Below are 20,868 nucleotides of genomic sequence, written 5' to 3'. Positions count from 1 at the left end.
CCTTGATGACAACTTGCTTGTCAAAATGATGTATAAAATTGGATTTCCTCTGGAGGAACTTAATTAGAAAGAAAATGTGGTGTAAATGTATGTACAGTCATTCCCACCAATAATATACCCGCTTTTGCGTAACCTTCTGTTCATACATCCTTACCATTGTGAACCATTTGAAAGTTTAAAGGTTCTTCATCGTAGATGTCATTCAAGTGTTTTGTCGCAATTATCAGGCAAAGTTCATGAATGGACAGACCTGGAGGGGAAATCAGACCAAATCATTGATGTGTAATAAGAAAGTAACCCTGCCTCACAATCTATTGAATAAATCCTAACATTTCTTTTTACCCATTCACTATGATAACTGAAGTTCCGAGCTCAACACAGTCTTGCTCACTGTCTCATAACTACAGCACCAGTAAGCAGTGGTGGGGAATGTATAGTGATAGTAGTAGCAGGCTTTAAATTACCATGGAGTATAATTGCTTTGGAGTTCACCATACACAGCAGACTTGGGCAGAATATCATTGTACTTTGTAGTTTATTTCAAATGCCAACTTTGAGAACCAACTAAAGGCAACTATTTCCTTTGAAATTCAAATACAGGTCTCAGAAAAAAAGTGTTTTGAATACCTCTCAGAAAGATATGTAATATTTGAAGGTATTTGAATATATGCAAGTATTTGAAAATATATATGATCATAGTTTGGAGGGCTTTCAGTTATCATTCAATCAAATGTGTTTATAAAGCCCTTTTTTTTTTACATCAGCCGATGTCAAAGTGCTGTACAGAAACTCAGCCTAAAACCCCAAACAGCAAGCAATACAGATGTCGAAGCACGGTAGCTAGGAAAAACTCCCTAGAAAGGCAGGAACCTAGGAAGAAACCTAGAGAGGAACCCGGCATTGAGGGGTGGCCAGTTCTCTTCTGGCTGTGCTGTGCTGGGTGGAGATTATAACAGTACATGGCCAAGATGTTCAAATGTTCATAGATGACCAGTCAAATAATAATCACAGTGGTTGTCAGAGGGTGCAACAGGTCAGCACCTCAGCATTAAATGTCAGTTTGGCTTTTCATAGCCAATCATTCAGAGTTAGAGACAGCAGGTGCGGTACAGAGAGTCGAAAACAGCAGGTCTGGGACAAAGTAGCACGTCCGGTGAACAGGTCAGGGTTGCGTAGCTGCAGGCAGAACAGTTGAAACTGGAGCAGCAGCATGACCAGGTGGACTGGGGACAGCAAGGAGTCATCAGACCAGGTAGCCATGAGGCATGGTCCTAGGGCTCAGGTCTTCTGAGAGAATAGAGAGAGAGAGAAAAATAGAGAATTAGAGGGAGTATACTTAAATTCACACAGGACACCGGATAAGACAGGAGAAATACTCCGGATATAACAGACACCCTAGCCCCCGACACAAACTATTGCAGCATAATTACTGGAGGCTGAGACAGGAAGTGTCGGGAGAGTTATGAATCTTAATATATAGCTTAAAATTAAAATACTGCATGATTAAAGAAAATTGAAGAAAAAAAAATGTACAACCTGTTAGGGATCATGAACCGGTGAAATTGCAGTGTGAAATTCAAAATACAAAAATCGTAGTATTAAACATTCAGGAAAATACAAGTGTCATACATCATTTAAAAGCTTAACTTTGTGTTAATCCAAACGCGTTTTCAGATTTCAAAAAGGCTTTACGGCGAAAGCATACCATCTGAGGACAGTGCCCCACATCAAAATACTTTTTCAACCAGCACAGGCATCACAAATAGCAATTAAATCAATCACTTACCTTTGAAGATCTTCCTCTGTTTGCAATCCCAAGGGCCCCAGCTACACAATGAATGGTCGTTCTGTTCGATAAAGTCCTTCTTTATATCCAAAAGGTCTGTTTAGTTGGCGCCAATGATCTCAATAATCCACTGGTTCAACATGCATACAAACTAATCAAAGAGTTACGGGTAACGTTCGTCCAAACAAGTCAAACGATGTTTCTAATTAATCCTCAGGTATTCTAATATCAAAATAAATGACTATTGGCATCTAGTGGAAGCCATAGGAACTGCAATCTGGGAGGATTTTTTTTGTATATCCCATAGGCTAGCATTGAAATGGCTTGTGACCTCAAAAAATTGTTATTCCGGATGGTTTTTTTTCTCGGGTTTTCGCCTACCATATCAGTTCTATTATACTCAGAGACATTATTTGAACAGTTCTAGAAACCTGCGAGTGTTTTCTATCCAATGCTACCATATGTGCATATCCTAGCTTCTGGGCCTGAGTAACAGGCAGTTTACTTTGAGCACATCAGTCATTCAAAATTCCGAACAATAACCAGTATGCTAAAGAAGTTTTTAAACATAAACATTTATCAATCGAAGTAATGGAAAGTAATACAAATGTAAACCAAACAGATTTTATTTTATTATAGAACATTTATTTTTCCGAATTTCTTTACATCATGGTCATATCCTATGGTTCTTTAACGGCCATTTTAGATGGTGGTTAATTAATTTAAGATGGTGATTGCATTTGATAAGCAGTCATCACAAATGTTTTGTCACTCATTGAGCAACGGTCAGGCCTGAATGATCTACCAGCGATGCTGAAGACCCGTTCCACTGGGTTTGAGAATGCAGGGACATGGAGGTACATTGCAGTCAACTTTGATAGGTTCGGGAAAAGGGAGGCGTTGTCATTCCATTCCATCTGAAATTTCAAGCAGGAAAGGAGCAGAGAGGTAGTTTGATACCTCTCTGGGGACAACAGCAGGAGTGAGGTTGAGGGGTAAGAACAAGGCAAAACACTTGCTTGTCTTTGCAGGTGGTTCTTGTGCAATGGCAGGCTGGGGAGGTTGTGGAGCAAGGTTGGTTACTGCTGGTAGCCTACCTGCTCTGGGCACCAGAAGGCCTTGAAGCGAGGATCAAGAAGAGCTGACAGCTTCTAGACACACTTTTGCTCAAAAGGAGAGAGATGCTTCTCCACAGACACTTTAGAGAGAATGGGTTTTTCTGTTCTTCACCAAAACATTGTACAAGTTGTAGCAACAAGCTGAATTGCAGGTACAACTGGGTTATAATTTAACACAAAAATAAAATAAACAAAAGACACAAGGGTAGCACTTAATAACAGCTCCACACAATAAAGCAATTATAATGGATTAGTAAAACGTTTATTCATAATGTATTAGTCATTACTCCATTCATAAGATGCTTAAAATAGGTCCTTATAAACCATTTACTGAGTCATTAGTTACATATTTTTGTGTGGCCTCATCTAAAGTGTGGGTTATTTATAATTTATAAATACTTTATTAATAATGTTTTGAGTGACCAGTGTAATTTCTCTTCAAATGATGGACATGCCATTCGATGATATTCCAGGTGTACCTAATGCTCCTTAATATCTGAAAATAGCCTAAAACAGATCAAAGCGCGTTCACGTCATGACGGACACTCTGGACCTCCGAGTTCAAATTAAAGTAAGTTATTTGCGTAGACTTCTTGTTTGTTGATTCCGATACTTCCCAAGTATCATCTTTCTACAACGAGTAAGCAAGTCAGAAATGTCAAAGTTTCCGGCATGACGTGAAAGGGCTCGTTCAGAGAAATGGCGCGTTCCACAGCTAAGGCAAGACGATGCGTACCACGTTATTGACTGTGTCATAGACTGACTAATTGCTGTAACATGTGATGTGGTGAGATGATACTTAAAATACCTATCCATTATACAGTAACTTCCCACTTGTAATTCTAATTCTCAAGTTTCCATAACAAAGTTTATTTTATTTTATATATAATTCTGATACGGGTACGGTTTCGAATGGATTTTTGGAACAATGCAACGTATGAAGATTCTTCTGGAAACGTTTGCGCAGCAACAGTGGAACACTTGATTGCAATTCTCACATTGGATTGGCGTGAAGAGTGTCTGTGTGCGAATGTTTGATGTGACTTGGAACACAGTGGAATGCTGTGCTTAGATCGCTGCGAAGAGTATCAAAATGCACTGCATAGGCTATTGGAATTGTGGCATTACTGTGAAAATTGGCTTCATCTGTAATATTGAACGCATTGCATAGGTATTGGAACTGTGTAACTTTGGAATTGCAGTGAAGAGTGGCTTCGTAAGCCGTATTTGAACGCTTTGCATATTAGAACTTTGATTTGTGGGGGTGGTTTATGAATCACTGTGGTTTGGAAGCCTTAGGAAGAAGATGCATGTTAGTTAGGTCATATGAAACGTGAATTTTGCATGATTGCTCTCTGGTGATTCACATCGAACAAGATTCGTTTCTATTGGATTCATGTGAACTGTCAAAATAACTATTCAGTGATTTTTGCTATGGCACTGTTAATTGTTGTTGATTGGAAAAACGAAGACAAGTGACATTTGTGGAGATACGACAAGATCTTGGGCTCCTTTGAAGATGCGCGCCTCTTTGGAACACCGTTTGGGTCTTTGCGTGTCAAAAAATATACACGTCAAATAACAGTTCTATTATAGAATTTTGTGTGTTCTGAATTTGCACATGCAAGCCAAGCACCACCACTACTATCAGTAGTGTAGTATCTGGGATCTACATCTGTTTATATTAGTTACTGTGCTGTTACTAAGCAGTAATGCATTACGGCAGTGTTACATTACTACACCTAATAAGAAATGCACATGCGCACAGGGGTGCCGAGAACTGTAGAGCACGAGGGGTTTTGACTAAACGAAAACTAACTGTACTCCCGTCTCCTGCTTGGTCATTTCTCCACAACACAAATATTACAAGTAGCACTGTCAAAGCTGTACAAAAAAGTATGCAAACACCGGCCACGAACGATGCGTTTTACAATACCGCATTGGTAATAAGGCATTATTTGTTCGACCGCAATTTCTGGGGTAGCTAGCTTTAGCTTGGTGCCTAGCTAACACCAATACAACCAGCCTGAAAACGATGACCAGTAGAAACTGCATAATTAGCCAAGTGCATGTAATTGTGATGAACGCTGTAGGAGAGAGGAATAATGTCGTGGGAGAGACAAAAAGTGAGTAAAAAACACCCTAAATATATTTATAGCTACAAATGAACTTTCTTCTGTCGATTTTTTAATGTCACAATTCCTCCTCCTTTATCCGGGCTTGGGACCAGCAAAAGTGACCCAAGAGAGACACTCTGGCGGAATTACTTCGTTTTTTATTGTTTTGTTTTTTATTCTAGTTTTCTTAATTTGGTTTGGTTTTTAACCTTATGGTAACTAGTCTGGCCCTAATCCCCTTTATCTCAGCTCGCTGGGTCACCATAGCATCTCCCACCAGTAGCACACGCTCCAGCAGGTATATCTCTCTAGTCACCCCCAAAACCAATTCTTTCTTTGGCCGCCTCTCCTTCCAGTTCTCTGCTGCCAATGACTGGAACGAACTACAAAAATCTCTGAAACTGGAAACACTTATCTCCCTCACTAGCTTTAAGCACCAACGGTCAGATCAGCTCACAGATTACTGCACCTGTACATAGCCCACCTATAATTTAGCCCAAACAACTACCTCTTTCCCTACTGTATTTAATTAATTTATTTTGCTCCTTTGCACCCCATTATTTTTTATTTCTACTTTGCACATTCTTCCATTGCAAATCTACCATTCCAGTGTTTTACTTGCTATATTGTATTTACTTTGCCACCATGGCCTTTTTCTGCCTTTACCTCCCTTATCTCATCTCATTTTCTCACATCGTATATAGACTTGTTTATACTGTATGTTTGTTTTACTCCATGTGTAACTCTGCGTCGTTGTATGTGTCGAACTGCTTTGCTTTATCTTGGCCAGGTCGCAATTGTAAATGAGAACTTGTTCTCAACTTGCCTACCTGGTTAAATAAAGGTGAAATAAATAAATAAAATACAATTTTCTTTATGTAAACCAGGGCGGATCAGCCAGCGGCGGCTTCCGCATGCGCGATTCATTTGCAGTCTGGACACGGAGGGGTGAACATATCCTCCTCTGACTGCAGCGCGAGGACTGGGCCGCCTGTGAGTGCTTTGGGATGGGGGTGGGAAGAGGAAGAAGGAAACGTGCTTTCACTTCAGAGACTCCAAAGTCTCCAATAACACCAGAAAAAGTCGCTAGATTTGTCGCTAGTCGCTTTTTGAAAATGTGTCCCCAAGTTGGCAACACTGAATAAGGAGTAGGCACAATAGTGGAATTTGCGGTTTGCCTTCAAAATAAAAGTACCTATTTCAAATGAAAATGTATTAGTCACATGCGCCTAATACAACAGTGAAATGCTTACTTACTAGCCCCTAACCAACAATGCAGTTTTAAAAATTACAGATAAGAATAAGAGATAAAAGTAACAAGCAGCAGTGAAATAACAATAGCGAGACTATATACAGGGGGTACCGATACAGAGTCAATGTGCGGGGGGCACCGGTTATTTGAGGTAGTATGTACATGTAGGTATTTGAAAGTGATGCAGAAAGTTACAATTGGTGTAATCATGCCACATTTAGACTAGATAATGTTAAACAAGGTTGGAATTTGAAGCAATGAAATTGGGTATCAGTCTACTTGGTGACACCCACAGAACACAACTGTGAAGAGTTTACACAAATATTAGCGTTGTAGCTCTTATTACGGGACTGTGACTGTGTGAAATAACCTCCCCAGTCAGCCTATTGTGTGTATTGACATTCATATTCCACTGTACAGCTTTACCTAAGGATTGGAAATCAATTAAATGGGGTATCAGTCTACTCAATACCCAATATGTTTTTTCCCAACATCCTCCTCAGAGTTATCAGACTACAAAACATCCACACAGTATTGTTTTTCCTCGGGAATAGTGTTCAATACACATAGGTTGACAGTTAATGTGGCTCATTTCACAGTTGTTTCAGAGTCCCGCAATAAGAGCTACGACACTAATGTTCTCTGGGTGTCACTGAGTAGACTGATACCCCAGGTCATTGATCCACAATCCATAGGTACGGCTTTTATATAACAACATTCCAACCTTGTTTAGCATGATCTATTCAATTATGGCATAATTCTACTATTTGTATTCATTTCATAACTGTCATTGACATACTTTTATTTTGAAGGCTTACCGATTGGTCAACAAGTTTATTTGACACTTAAAATATTCTACAATTATGTAAGCGAGTGCATGCATTAGGGGAGTGTCGATCTCGCCCAGATATCTCTCTGGACGCATATGGTAGCAGGGTGAAAACTGAGATCCGGATTGGATGCATAGAGAAACTGTCCCATTATAAAGTATATCCTAGCTCCATATATGAAATTATGGAGATGCGTATCTGGAGCATCCTCTGATATATAACCTTTTGGCTCAGTGGATGGTAATTCAAACCAGGATTTGGTTCTATAAGGTAGTTCGGTCTTCTCTGCTCTGCTACAAGAGGGATTCCCATTGAACAGATCCCCTCAAACCAATCAGGTAAATTTCCTTTTATTTCCTGAACCAGGAACTCTGTGTAGAATAAGAGTGTAGATGTGAGATATTACCTTAAAGTGTATTTTTTCAATCAATGTCTGAGCAAGTTAATCCTTCATTGTTCCCGTTTCAGTCAAACATTTGTAGACTACATTAGAATGACTCATTGTGTCTTTGTGAGAAAATAAAATATGAAGAAATCTTGTCAGATTGCTTCTGCTTAAAATGTTTTCTTTATGTGTAATTCTTGACTTTAATTATTTGCTTACTTACCCTCTGGTGTTTTTATCCCTGTAGGATAAATACTTCCACAGCATTATGAGTAAATATAGAAAGTATAAAGATCTATTGAGAGATATTCCTGTCTTTCCAGGTAATGTTTTATTTATATTCTATTTCTGTTATGTGATATTTTATTCCTGTCAGTTTCATAGAGATGTAATAAAATAATCATAACTGGATAAACAATTTTATTTTTTTAAATCCAGAGTGTTTTCTAAACTGCAGCCCAGAAAATGGATTGGCCATAGGGTAGTTTGACGGAAAAATAATAATAAATAATAAATGTTATTATGAATTGACAGATATGCCCAGGCCATTTATAGTCATATTCAGCCCCAGCTACAGCCTCCTGATTAATTGGAAAGGATATACTGTAGCTTTCATGAGCAGTCGATGTTACATTCCAGTCTAATTTTTAACACAACATTTCAGTATAATTTATAACAGCCACTTCCAACTCATGTTCTATTTGATCAGCGTAGATGTTTGAATGTTTTAAAAAATAGATCGACCATGAGTACCTGTTAATGTGAATGTGTCATGTGTCCTTCAACTGTCATTCATTTTGGCACCTTGTAATTCAGACATTTTTACTAATGGAGTCATGCGCAATCTGGTGCACCCCAAGAAAAGCTTGATGGGCCTCTACACTAAGAGGACCATGGAGAAGTACAACAATGTGATGATCAAGAACGTTGTCAAACTGTGTCAGATCCAGGCCCATCATGCTATCCTAGAGGTAACAGCTTATGTGATACACTTATACAGTGGGGGAAAAAACTATTTAGTCAGCCACCAATTGTGCAAGTTCTCCCACTTAAAAAGATGAGAGGCCTGTATTTTCATCATAGGTACACTTGAACTATGACAGACAAAATGAGAAAATAAAATCCAGAAAATCACATTGTAGGATGTTTTAATTAATTAATTTGCAAATTATGGTGGAAAATAAGTATTTGGTCAATAACAAAAGTTTATCTCAATACTTTGTTATATACCCTTTGTTGGCAATGACAGAGGTCAAACGTTTTCTGTAAGTCTTCACAAGGTTTTCACACACTTTCAACTCCCTCCAAAGATTTTCTATGGGGTTGAGATCTGGAGACTGGCTAGGCCACTCCAGGACCTTGAAATGCTTCTTACGAAGCCACTCCTTCGTTGCCCGGACGGTGTGTTTGGGATCATTGTCATGCTGAAAGACCCAGCCACGTTTCATCTTCAATGCCCTTGCTGATGGGAGGTTTTCACTCAAAATCTCACGATACATGGCACCATTCATTCTTTCCTTTACACGGATCAGTCGTCCTGGTCCCTTTGCAGAAAAACAGCCCCAAAGCATGATGTTTCCACCCCCATGCTTCACAGTAGGTATGGTGTTCTTTGGATGCAACTCAGCATTCTTTGTCCTCCAAACACGACGAGTTAAGTTTTTACCAAAAAGTTATATTGTTTTCCTCATTTTGTCTGTCATAGTTGAAGTGTACCTATGATGAAAATTACAGGCCTCTCTCATCTTTTTAAGTGGGAGAACTTGCAGAATTGGTGGCTGACTGAATACTTTTGCCCCACTGTACCTATTTAAGACAGAAGATGACCTGTAAAAAAAAAAAAAACAAGGCAATGTTTATATGACCTCCTTTCCAACAGCCCCTTTTTATCAATTCTTTGCAGATATACCCTTTTTATACATCACATAAAATGTATTTATAATGCCCTTTTTACATCATCAGATGTCACAAAGTGCCTATACAGAAACCCAGCCTAAAAACCCTGTCGTGTCTTTGGCATCATTAAAGTGAAGACTGTTAGGCCTCAAAGTAAATGTTCAACTTTACTACAGCTGGTATTTTGCTCAGACCCTTAAGTGATCCTAGCATAAATCCTAATTGGATGTTCCGTTGTGCATGTGCGTTTATGCTTATACAAGCGCGCATGTCAAGAGAAGAACCAAGTATCCTGGCAGATTACAACTAGATCAGAATGAGTCTGACGTAGTCAGGTAATTTTCAGGTCAATGCCTGGAGGTCAGTCAGAATTGGTGTCGAAGGAGTCTGTATTGGTTTTACTACAAGTCACGGTGTCTTCCACTATTGTAGTGGCGATAGGCATGAAGAAGTCTATTTCATAGCTATGTTATCCACGGAGGAGCTAACCTCACGGCGGAAGTACTCTTTAAGCATTGGACCAGTCGTACGTGGTGTGATCATGGTTCATGACTTTAATAATTTTCCTCCAGACTGGAGGGTTCTATTTATTAGTTGCATATTTGTTAACCATTGGAAGAGTGCACTGGAGATTCCCTTCCCCGTGCTGCACTCTGAGTGACTCCTATGTCACTGTTGTCAGCTGGACTGATTGTTGCTGGTATTGGTACTGGTACTCAAGGGGACCAGTTATCCTACTGATTTATTCTGAAATATTATACTACCGGAACACATGATTAGAGCATTTTACTAGTTGTATTGTAGTTGAACCTACACATGGCAAGGAATTATTATTGTTGCCAATTATTTTGGAGGTGGACAAGTCCACTGGACTTCCTTTACGACCAGTGTGGTACACCTCAGTACTATCTTAGATGTGTTCTAAAATAATCCCCGTCTAGGTGTAACGGATGTGAAACGGCTAGCTTAGTTAGCGGTGGTTCGCGCTAAATAGCGTTTCAATCGGTGACGTCACTTGCTCTGAGACCTTGAAGTAGTGGTTCCCCTTGCTCTGCAAGGGCCGCGGCTTTTGTGGAGCGATGGGTAACAATGCTTCGAGGGTGACTGTTATTGATGTGTGCAGAGGGTCCCTGGTTCGCGCCCGGGTATGGGGACGGTCTAAAGTTATACTGTTACATAGGGGCCTGTCTGCTCCTCATTGTTCTCATAGGGGAATTTACAACTAGATTTGATTTATGTTCTGGATTTATAGTCTCGGGCCCCCCACCGGCCTCGATGAGGCTCATCATGGGTCTGGGCTACTATTCCCCCCTTTGTGTCTCGGAACTCCCCCCACCAGCGGGTGGTGTTGGTGTCCGAGGCGCAAACGAAAAGGTCGGACCCTATGTACGAGTTTTCTGCGGCCGTGTTGTTATGACAATGGCTGTAACCTTTCAACCAAATCACCTGGTGTTTGTGCTTCAAAACGCTCAGTGGCTGTCGAGGCCTGTCAGTCACCACCGCGTCCGCGTGTGGCAACCTCTTCAGTTGGTTTCTCCCTAGGAGAGGGGGTGACCTTGATAATGTATTGTTAAAACTAGAGGCTGCCTGTAAAGACCCTTGCTCCCTTCGGTCTCAACGTAGATTTTGATCTGAAGCCATTCTTGTGATTATTGTGACTTTGCCATTAGTGTCATTGTAAGGATTGACAGTCCCCCACAAAGCGTAAGGTGTGTCATCGGAAGCAGAGTATACTCTGCGCATCGATGTTTTTCTTGCCGGGATGGCCGTGGTGTTTGCGGAAGTGTCTGAAGGGCAAGAGAAGTTAATCTCAACTATTGGAGGGAAGTTGCTCATTCAGAGACAGCTGGCTCGAAATCATGAAAATAATTTTCAATCAGATTGGCTGAAAGAATGTGTCGAGATATCGCAATATCTCCTTGAATCGGATTCTGCCCCTAGAGGTTTCTAAACTTCTTTTTCCCAAGGGGTGCTTTCGACAGATACCCCTCGTGAATGACTATGTTGCAGCTAGCGTTAGGGGAGGACAGTGTGGTCGGTGAAGGCACTGTAGCCTGTGACCATACCTGGTTGGTTTTCCAATCCATCAATGGGAAGTTGGTTCATCTAAGTTACTATTGGAAAGTTTAAAATTTCTAATTTAATTGGAAGAACCTAGAAAGGTATGTTCGACAATTTAACTTATTAAATTGAATGAGACGATGATATCCAAGCAATTGGAATTGTTTGGATTATCATAAAAGTAACCAGTAGTTTAAATGTTAGGGTACATTCACCACTAGGTTGACTCCTCCCTAAGGCCAAAGCCACATGGGATTCCCGAGTCAGTACTGGCGTTTACTGAATGTGCTTTGCAAAAGCAGATTTTACGGATCTATTTGAATGATAAATCAAACCTGTATAGGCTATCTGGGAATTAAACTTTAAAATAACCTGAGAACGTTGCTTCATCTAGGTTAATGTGGAAAAAGTTTAACTTGTCTCATTGTAGAAACCCAATCCATTTGGATATTATTTAAAAGATCCACTTAAAGTGAATCTGGCAATTTCACTTGTTAGTTCAATTGAATGAGACGTCGATATTCAGTCAATTGCGATTGGCTGGATATCTTAACGTGATCCACGTTTGGGTTTCACCTACTTCTTTTTCAAAGAGATGTACTGGCGACTCTTCACCACCAGTGATGCAGAATGCTGAAATCAAACGGAAGTACAAAGGGCGGGACTTCCGTCGCGTAAGGCAGAGGAATTACACTGTGACACAGGAAAAATAAACTAGTTTCTCTTTGTTAGCTTAGCATCTTGTGCAAGCTAATCCTACTTTGTACAGGAATCTCACTTCCAAGCACAACATAGGGTCCTTTTCACCATGGAAAGGGGGAGTTTACTGGTGACGTCTCACATGAACCCATTCGGCATACTTTGCTAGCGTTATGTTGCCGGAGTGACCCGGTACATAACTACAGATACGCCTGTGGCCTATCCACACTGGCTTAGTGCGGTAGGCGGACAGAATACTTCGACTTGAGCACTGAACAGATCTATCATCTAATTCCTAACCTTACTGGTTCTAGAAATTAATATTGACTGACAGAAATCGTACCGTTTGGACTAAATCTGGAATTTATCACTCACTGCTATCGACACAGGACCGGACCGGAGGCACTCCGTAGCCTGTTCAAATGGAAATACACACACTATTTGTACAATTCTGTTTGCACAATTGATATATAGAATTCAACAGCAAAGTCCAATTATATCTTAGATTCCTCACACGGGGCGTCATATACGTTATCAAATTGACCCAAACGTGCGGACTAGTTTTATCTTAGATTCCTCACAGGGGGCGCCATATGTTGTCTTTGGCATCATTAAAGTGAAGACTTATTTTATCAAAACAATTCTCTGTAATTATTATTACGTGATTAAACTAAACTATCATGTAAATGTAATTAACTAGGAAGTCGGGACACCAAGGAAAATCTTCAGATTACAAAGTTATAATTTTCCTAATAAAACTTCAGATATTTTAATATCTGATCAATTAGTCTAATTAATGAATCATTCTTTACCTCATGTCAGTCACATCAATTGTCTTAGTAAATAAATGATTATCTAAATAATCACAGAAATGCATAAACAAACAACATATATGGTTTCAAGGAAATAAGTGAAGTGGGTGTGGACTGAGAAGGCCGGGAAAGACCAGAGTCACTACGATAATTATAATAATTGAAATGCTAATCCTTTGCACATGAATGCTCACTCATTCGGGAATAACTGCAATCAATATATATATTTACGGACAGCAACACAATTAAACCCAACCAAATCACGAGAACAGAGCAAACTAGAATGCTATTTGGCCCTAAACAGAGAGTACACAGTGGCAGAATACCAGACTACCCTGACTGACCCCAAATTAAGGAGAGATTTGACTATGTACTGACTCAGTGAGCATAGCCTTGCCACTGAGAGAGGCCGCCTTTGGCAGACCTGGCTCTCAAAAGACGTGCACACTGCCCAGAAAATGAGGTGCAACCTGAGCTGCACTTCCTCACCTGCCAAATGTATGACCATATTAGAGATACATATTTTCCTCAAATTACACAGACCCACAAATAATTGGAAAACATATCTATTGGGTGAAATACCACAGTGTGCCATCATAGCAGCAAGATTTGTGACCTGTTGCCATGAGAAAAGGGCAACCAGTGAAGAACAAACACCATTGTAAATACAACCCATATTTATGCTTATTTATTTTATATTGTGTCCTTTAACCATTTGTACATTGTTAAAACACTGTGTATATATATATATATATATATAATATGACATTTTTAATGTCTTTACTGTTTTGAAACTTCTGTATGTGTAATGTTTACTGTTCATTTTTGTTGTTTTTCACTTTATATATTCACTTTGTATGTTGTCTACCTCACTTGCTTTGGCAATGTTAACACATGTTTCCCATGCCAATAAAGCCCTTGAATTGAAATTGAATTGATACTGGAGGCTGAGACAGGGGAGGTCGGGAGACACTGTGGCCCTGTCTGACGATACCCCCAGACAGGGCAAACCAGACAGGATATAAGTCCACTCAATTTGCCAAAGCACAGCCCCACATCTCTAGAGGGATATCAACAGACCACCAACTTACAACCCTGAGACAAGGCTGAGTATAGCCCATGAAGATCTCCTCCGCTGCACGAGCCGAGGAAGCGCAAAACCAGACAGGAAGATCGCATCAGCCTCCGTAATAGAGTCAAAAGCAGAGAATCCCAGTGGAGAGCCAGCCAGGCAGAGACAGCAAGGGTGGATTGTCGCTTCAGTGCCTTGCCGTTCACCTTCACACCACTAGGCCAGACTACACTCAATCAAAGGACCTACTGAAGAGATGAGTCTTCAGTAAAGACTTAAAGGTCGCAAATGTCTGCATCACTCACATGGATTGGCAGACCATTCGATAAAAAGTTAGCTCTATAGTAGAAAGCCCTGCCTCCAGCTGTTTGCATAGAAATTCTAAGAACAATAAGGAGGCCTGTGTCTTGTAACCATAGTGTACGTGAGATAAAAATAGGTAGGAGCAAGTCCATGTAATGCTTTAAAGGTTAGTGGTAAAATCTTTAAATCATCCCTAGCCTTAACAGGAAGCCAGAGGCTAGCTCTGGAGTAATATGATATATTTTCGTGGTTCTAGATAATGGCGCCGGAGGGGATGGCTGCCGTTTTATGGGCTCTTAACCAACAGCGCTATTTTGTTAGTTTTGTTTGTAATTTATTTTGAAGATAATGTTGCTGCTACCATCTCTTATGACCAAAAAGAGCTTCTGGACATCAGATCAGCGATTACTCACCTTGAATTGAACAAATAATTTGTAATTAATGAGTCTTATTGGAGGGATTTACTCCAGACACCCGAACAGGCCCTCATCCCCGTCATTCGCAGGAGAAAGAGACTGAGGTTTTGCGGAAGGAGATCGGGGTGCCTTGTAAGGATCCGGCGACGAGTGACTAATCTGCCTTTTCCATTGGTACTACTGGCCAACGTACAATCGCTGGATGATAAAGTGGATAAACTAAAAGCACATATATCCTACCAACGGGACATTTAAAATCTGTAATATATCTTGTTTCACCGAATTGTGACTGAACGACGACATGAATAACATACAGCTGGCTGGTTATACACTGTATCGGCAGGATAGAACAGCCGCCTCTGGTAAGCCAAAGGGTGGCAGTATATGTATATTTGTAAACAACATCTGGTGCACAATATCTAAGGAAATCTCAAGGTTTTGCTCGCCTAAGGTAGAGTATCTCATGATAAGCTGTAGACCACACTAACTACCTACAGATGTTTCATCTATATTCTTCATAGCTGTCTCCACAAACCGATGCTGACACTAATACCGCACTCAATGAGCTGTATACGGCCATAAGCAAACAGGAAAACGCTCATCTAGAAGCGTCACTTGAATCAGTTTGATTCAATGGACCGATGTCTACCAGCATGTCACATGCAACAAGAGGAAAAAAACTCTAGACCACCTTTACTCCACACACAGAGACACATACAAAGCTCTCCCTCACTCTCCATTTGGCAAATCTGACCATAATCCTCCTGATTCCTGCTTACAAGCCAAAATTAAAGCAGGAAGCACAAGTGACTTGGTCAATAAAAAAAGTGGTCAGATGATGTAGATGCTAAGCTACAGTACTATTTTACTAGCACAGACTGGAATATGTTCCGGGATTCTTCCGATGGCATTGAGGAGCACACCACATCAGTCACTGGCTTCATCAATAAGTGCATCGATGACATCGTCCCCACAGTACATAGCCCAACCAGAAGCCATGGATTGCAGGCAAGATCAGCACTGAGCTAAAGGGTAGAGCTGCTGCTTTCAAGGAGTGGGACTCTAACCAAGAATCTTATAAGAAATCCCGCTATGCCCTCCGATGAACCATCAAACAGGCAAAGAGTAATACAGGATTAAGATCACATCGTTCTACACCAGCTCCGACGCTCGTCAGATGTGGCAGGGCTTGCAAACTATTACAGATTACAAAGGGAAGCATAGCCAGAAAGTAGTGCGTACGGTCCATTACATCACCGGGGCCAAGTTTCCTACCAGGCACTGTTAGAGGAAGGCCCTAAGAATTGTCAGACTCCAGCCACCCTAGTCATAGACTGTTCTCTCTGCTACCACACGGCAAGCGGTACCGGAGTGCCAAGTCTCAGTCAAAGAGGCTTCTGAACAGCTTCTACCCCCTCTAGCCCTAAGATTCCTGAACAATCCATCAAATAGCTACCCAGACTATTTGCAATTCCCCCCTCTCTTTTACACTGCTGCTACTCTCTGTTATTATCTATGCATAGTTACTTTAATAACTCTGCCTACATGTACATATTACCTCGACTAACTGGTGACACCGCACATTGACTCTGTTCCGGTACCCCCTGTATATAGCCTCACTATTGTTATTTTACTGCTGCTCTTTAATTATTTGTTACTTGTATTTCTTATTTTGGGGGGTATTTTTCTTACCTGCATTGTTGGTTAAGGGCTTGTAAAGTAAGCATTTCACTGTAAGGTCCACACCTGTTGTATTCGGCGCATGTGACAAATAACATTTGATTTGACAAGATACTCGCGGCCGTGTTTAGCACTAATGGAAGTTTATCTTGTGCTTTATCTGGGTAGCCAGCGAGTAGAGCATTGCAGTAGTCTAATCTAGAAGTCACAATAGCATGGATTAGCTTTTCTGTATAGTTTTTAGCCAAAAGTTTCAGAATTTTGCAATGTTACAAAGATGGATAAAAGCTGCCCTTGAAATATTCTTGATCCAGAGTAACGCTGAGGTACTTCAGAGTTTTATTTGAGACAACCATACAATCAAGATTAATTGTCAGATCCAACAGCAGATATAATTGTTTCTTGAGACCTAGAACTAGCATCTCTGTTTTGTCTGAGTTTAAAAATAAAACATTTGCCGCCACTCACTTCCTTATGTCTGAAACACAGGCTTCCAAAGTAGGCAATTTTGGGGCTTCACCATGTTTCATCTAAATGTACAGCTGTGTGTTGTGTGCATAGCAGTGAAAGTTGACATTGTGTTTCCGAATGACATCACCAAGAGGTAGAATATATAGTGAAAACAATAGTGGTCTTAAAACAGAATCTTGAGGAACACAAACTTACAATTGATTTGTCAGAGGACAAACCATCCACAAACTGATATCTTTCCAACAGATAAGAGCTAAACCAGGCAAGAACTTGTGCGTGCGTGTAGACCAATTAAGGTTTCCAATCTCTCCAAATGAAGGTGCTGATCAATGGTGTGAAAACAGCTAACAGCTAAACTAATCACTCTGACATCAACACAAATGTAATCGAAAATCTAATCAAACACTTCATGAGCTCATGTTGCGCAACATTTCTAAAGGCTATGCAATTGTGCAAGAAAACAGAATGATGGCCTCTATTAGAAAGAGGAGAATCCCATTAGCTTTCTATAGACTAGGCCTACTATATTTATTTCTGAACTTTCCTAATATTAAGCACATTGTTGATCTTTACAGCAGGAGTATAGCCTACCTGGCTGGCATGAAAAGGAACCACTGGAAAGGCGTCCTCCATTTGCTATTTAAGTGCATAGACTACATTTATTTTTTTCCCGGACCCTATTGAGACAGGTGCATGATAATGGTCCATTCTAAATCAAAACATATTTCACACATATAAGATTTAGTGTAAAGACAATATTAAATCAAGAATAGTCTGATGGGTGACAATATTAGCCTGTGAATTATATATTATCACTTGTGAATGATACTCTGTTTCTTGCCTTATGCTATGCTGGGCATGTCTTTTTTTTGCAACTTTTTCAAATCATAGTCGCACACTTCATGTAGTCTAGCCCATAGGCTTATATGATAAAGTTTGTATCACAACTAAAGTGGCCAAATAACTTCTTAAAATTAAGCTTTACAATGGGTTTAGAGCCTAACTGGCATACATAAGCAGCGTATGAGTTTCAAGTTTGGGGAAGATAATTTTCACCATAAAAATGCACTTTTATAATAAAAGCATCACATGCATAATTGCATTTGCGGTCACTTTTGATAATGGTGTTTTCCCGCTAATGGAACATTTGTGCTTACCATGTGCGTATTGCTGCACTTATAATGTGAAGAAATAGCCTAATAGTTTATCAATATTTTAAGCTAAACATTTTGATCTGTTGCGTCAACCCCATTGCGTAAATTTTTTTGATCTATTGCATCCCACAACTGTTCTAAACTATGTTTGGAATATTTTTTTCCCGCACAGAATAGGTAGACTTTTGTACTATGGGGATAGTAGATCGACATAGGCTAGTGCAATATAGCAAGTAAAACACACAATGATAAGATAACAAACTCTACAGTGGAAAGTCTACACATCAGAGTTATCGGATTCACATGGAATTGTTCAATTTAAATGTTTGAATATGAAATTATTTGTGATGGGATGAAATGTGATTTTAGCTTCTAAAATGTGAGATTTGGGTTTTCATAAGATAGGGCTCTGCTCAATCAGTGGCCCGCTCCTGTGAAGGGACATGGGCTATAAAACTTTTCAAACATGCCCTCCTCTCCCTTCCTATAGAAGCCCTTGACGACAATATAACCTCCTGTTCCGAGGAAGTGAGGACGACGGTCCGATGTCAGAATGGTTCAGATAATAACTACAGAATGAAGCCAACATCAGCGTGAGCTTTGGTTGCTAATGGTATGAACTTATTATGAACTCTTATTCACTACAGAAGTGATACCTCCAAGCCGTTGAGTTAGCAACAGCAGATGCAAATGCAGGTTAGGAAGGAACAGACAGAGTATCCAGTCTACCACACAACGACGTTACTACAATGTATTTACCAGCAGAGACATTCTTCAAAGGACAAAGGACTCTGTGGTGCAACACGGCCTTCCATCTACCACCAACCTACCGAAGCGCAGCTCAGAGTAAATATTTACGTTTTCCTTTATGATGTAATTTGTAATCAAGTTATGATTTAATTATGTGTATGTGTAATTCTGTGTGATTAGTTAGGTATTTAGTAAATAAATAATTAAACCCAATTTTGTATTGCTGGTTCAACTTGTTAGCCAGGATTCATGCAGATAACCAAGAATTTAGAACTTTCAGATGAGACTGAATTAAGATGACGATTAATATTGACTGCTATTGATGTAAAATATTACTAGGTCTTTAAGAGTTTATTCGGAAGATAACAGCTCTATAAATATTATTTCGTGGTGGCCGACTCTCTAGTTAATTACATTTACATGATGAGCTCAATCAGGTAATATTAATGACGGAGAAATTATTTTATAGAATAGCATGTCATATCACTTAATCCGACATAGCCAAAGACACGACACTACAGTATATGCAATAAATTCATATACAATTGCATGGTTTCCCTCAGTAAACAGCTGCGGCTTCCGTCCTTATAGCAGGCGTGAGTACTCTGGAGGCATGGACGCTGCTGTTGTGTGCAAAGATAATTACCTTCAGATTGTCCTTCCACCATTCCTGGTACCCGTCAAGGGACTTGACCGTGGCAGTCCCGTTGGTCCCTTGATCCAAACCTGGAGTCACCATACATATACACATTATATATAATGTCCATTTCGAAAACTCTAAATTACTGGACACCTATGTGAAAAAAATGCAACAACCATTACATGTAAGCTGACATTGACTAAAACCAACTAGGCTAGAGCTAACTAGCTCTTAGTCAAGCAAACTAGTTAGCATTAAACTAGCAAACTGTTAAACGCTATTTTCGTACGAATATTAGCACTAACACATTGTGACATCACATACTTACATATATCACCTAAAGTAAACTGAGCCTTTGTTCATAGAAAATAAAACATTGTTGAAAAAAAGTACAGAAAGTTTGGTCGCCATCTTAATCCCTTCTTACATGTAAACCATTAGCAACCTTGTCTAACTCCATTACTTACAATGGGTAAAGTACCAACCAATTTTTCACTCGGTTAAAATTGCCTTCAAACTATCAAACTCAGAGACTTTGTAATTAACCGTGTTACCTCAATTCATATTGCACGTTTGCACATTACATGCCTGAATTAATAGAGTAAAATGATGAGAAGGAAAAATATTAGTGTTCAGAACTAGTCATTCTCCAAGAATGAAGAAGAAATCTCCAAGACCTCACGATCTCACTAATGCATTCCATTGATGTCACAGCTCCCCTAGTGGCAGTAATTATATACATTCATTAAATGTATAAAATAACAAACAAAATAAAACATCAGAAATATGACCATACATATGTTATCAACTTATCAACAAAAATGTATTATTTTCAAATAAATCTAATTTGACTTATAAACACAGTAGCCCTAAATATTTCCTAACGATATCATAACTTAAATATAGCCTACTTACTCCTCAATTGGATCAAGGACATCTTGGTAATTATTTTCATCATCTCTAAGGAAACTAACTGGGGCAGACATTCAAAAATCGCTTCTGCCGCTTGTAAAGAAAACTAACAAATGAATGTCTGTGTCGTCGCCGAGCTCTCAAATACTGTGCCAGTCTCCTATTCTATGAACGGTCACTGCTATCCAGATTCCTTGGGACATCCTTACCCTGAACCCGAAACCCGAAACTAACACTAAACAATTTTATATTCATACTTGATAGAGGTGGAGACATCCCAAGGATCACGAATAACACGGACCCTCTGGGAAAGCCTATGAACTCCTCTCTATTCAACTGAAAGCCGTGGACACAACTCTTATTGGTTGTCTGATGTAGGCTACTGGGAACTGGTAATAACACAGTTTGCGATTGGCTAACATACCATAACCGATTCCTTCCAAACAACTCATCGTTAAATTTGCTATACGTTTTATCTATATTTTCTCTTCATATGACAAGGATTAAAAAGGAT

The 20,868-nt window shown here is 39.8% G+C and overlaps 1 long non-coding RNA gene across 1 annotated transcript; it reads right to left on the bottom strand.

Annotated features, from left to right (window-relative positions):
• Window positions 1-516: 516 nt before the first annotated feature.
• On the bottom strand, window positions 517-20,138 carry LOC115129640 (uncharacterized). The gene is made up of 3 exons (XR_003863678.2): window positions 19,771-20,138; window positions 19,449-19,528; window positions 517-1,287 (listed from the first exon to the last, which is right to left on the bottom strand). It is a non-coding gene; the product is annotated as an uncharacterized LOC115129640 (long non-coding RNA).
• Window positions 20,139-20,868: the final 730 nt, after the last annotated feature.

The sequence above is a fragment of the Oncorhynchus nerka genome, linkage group LG5 (genome assembly GCF_034236695.1).
Source record: "Oncorhynchus nerka isolate Pitt River linkage group LG5, Oner_Uvic_2.0, whole genome shotgun sequence".
In the NCBI taxonomy this organism is placed as follows: Eukaryota; Metazoa; Chordata; class Actinopteri; order Salmoniformes; family Salmonidae; genus Oncorhynchus; species Oncorhynchus nerka.
This window is presented reverse-complemented; position numbering and strand designations above follow the sequence as displayed.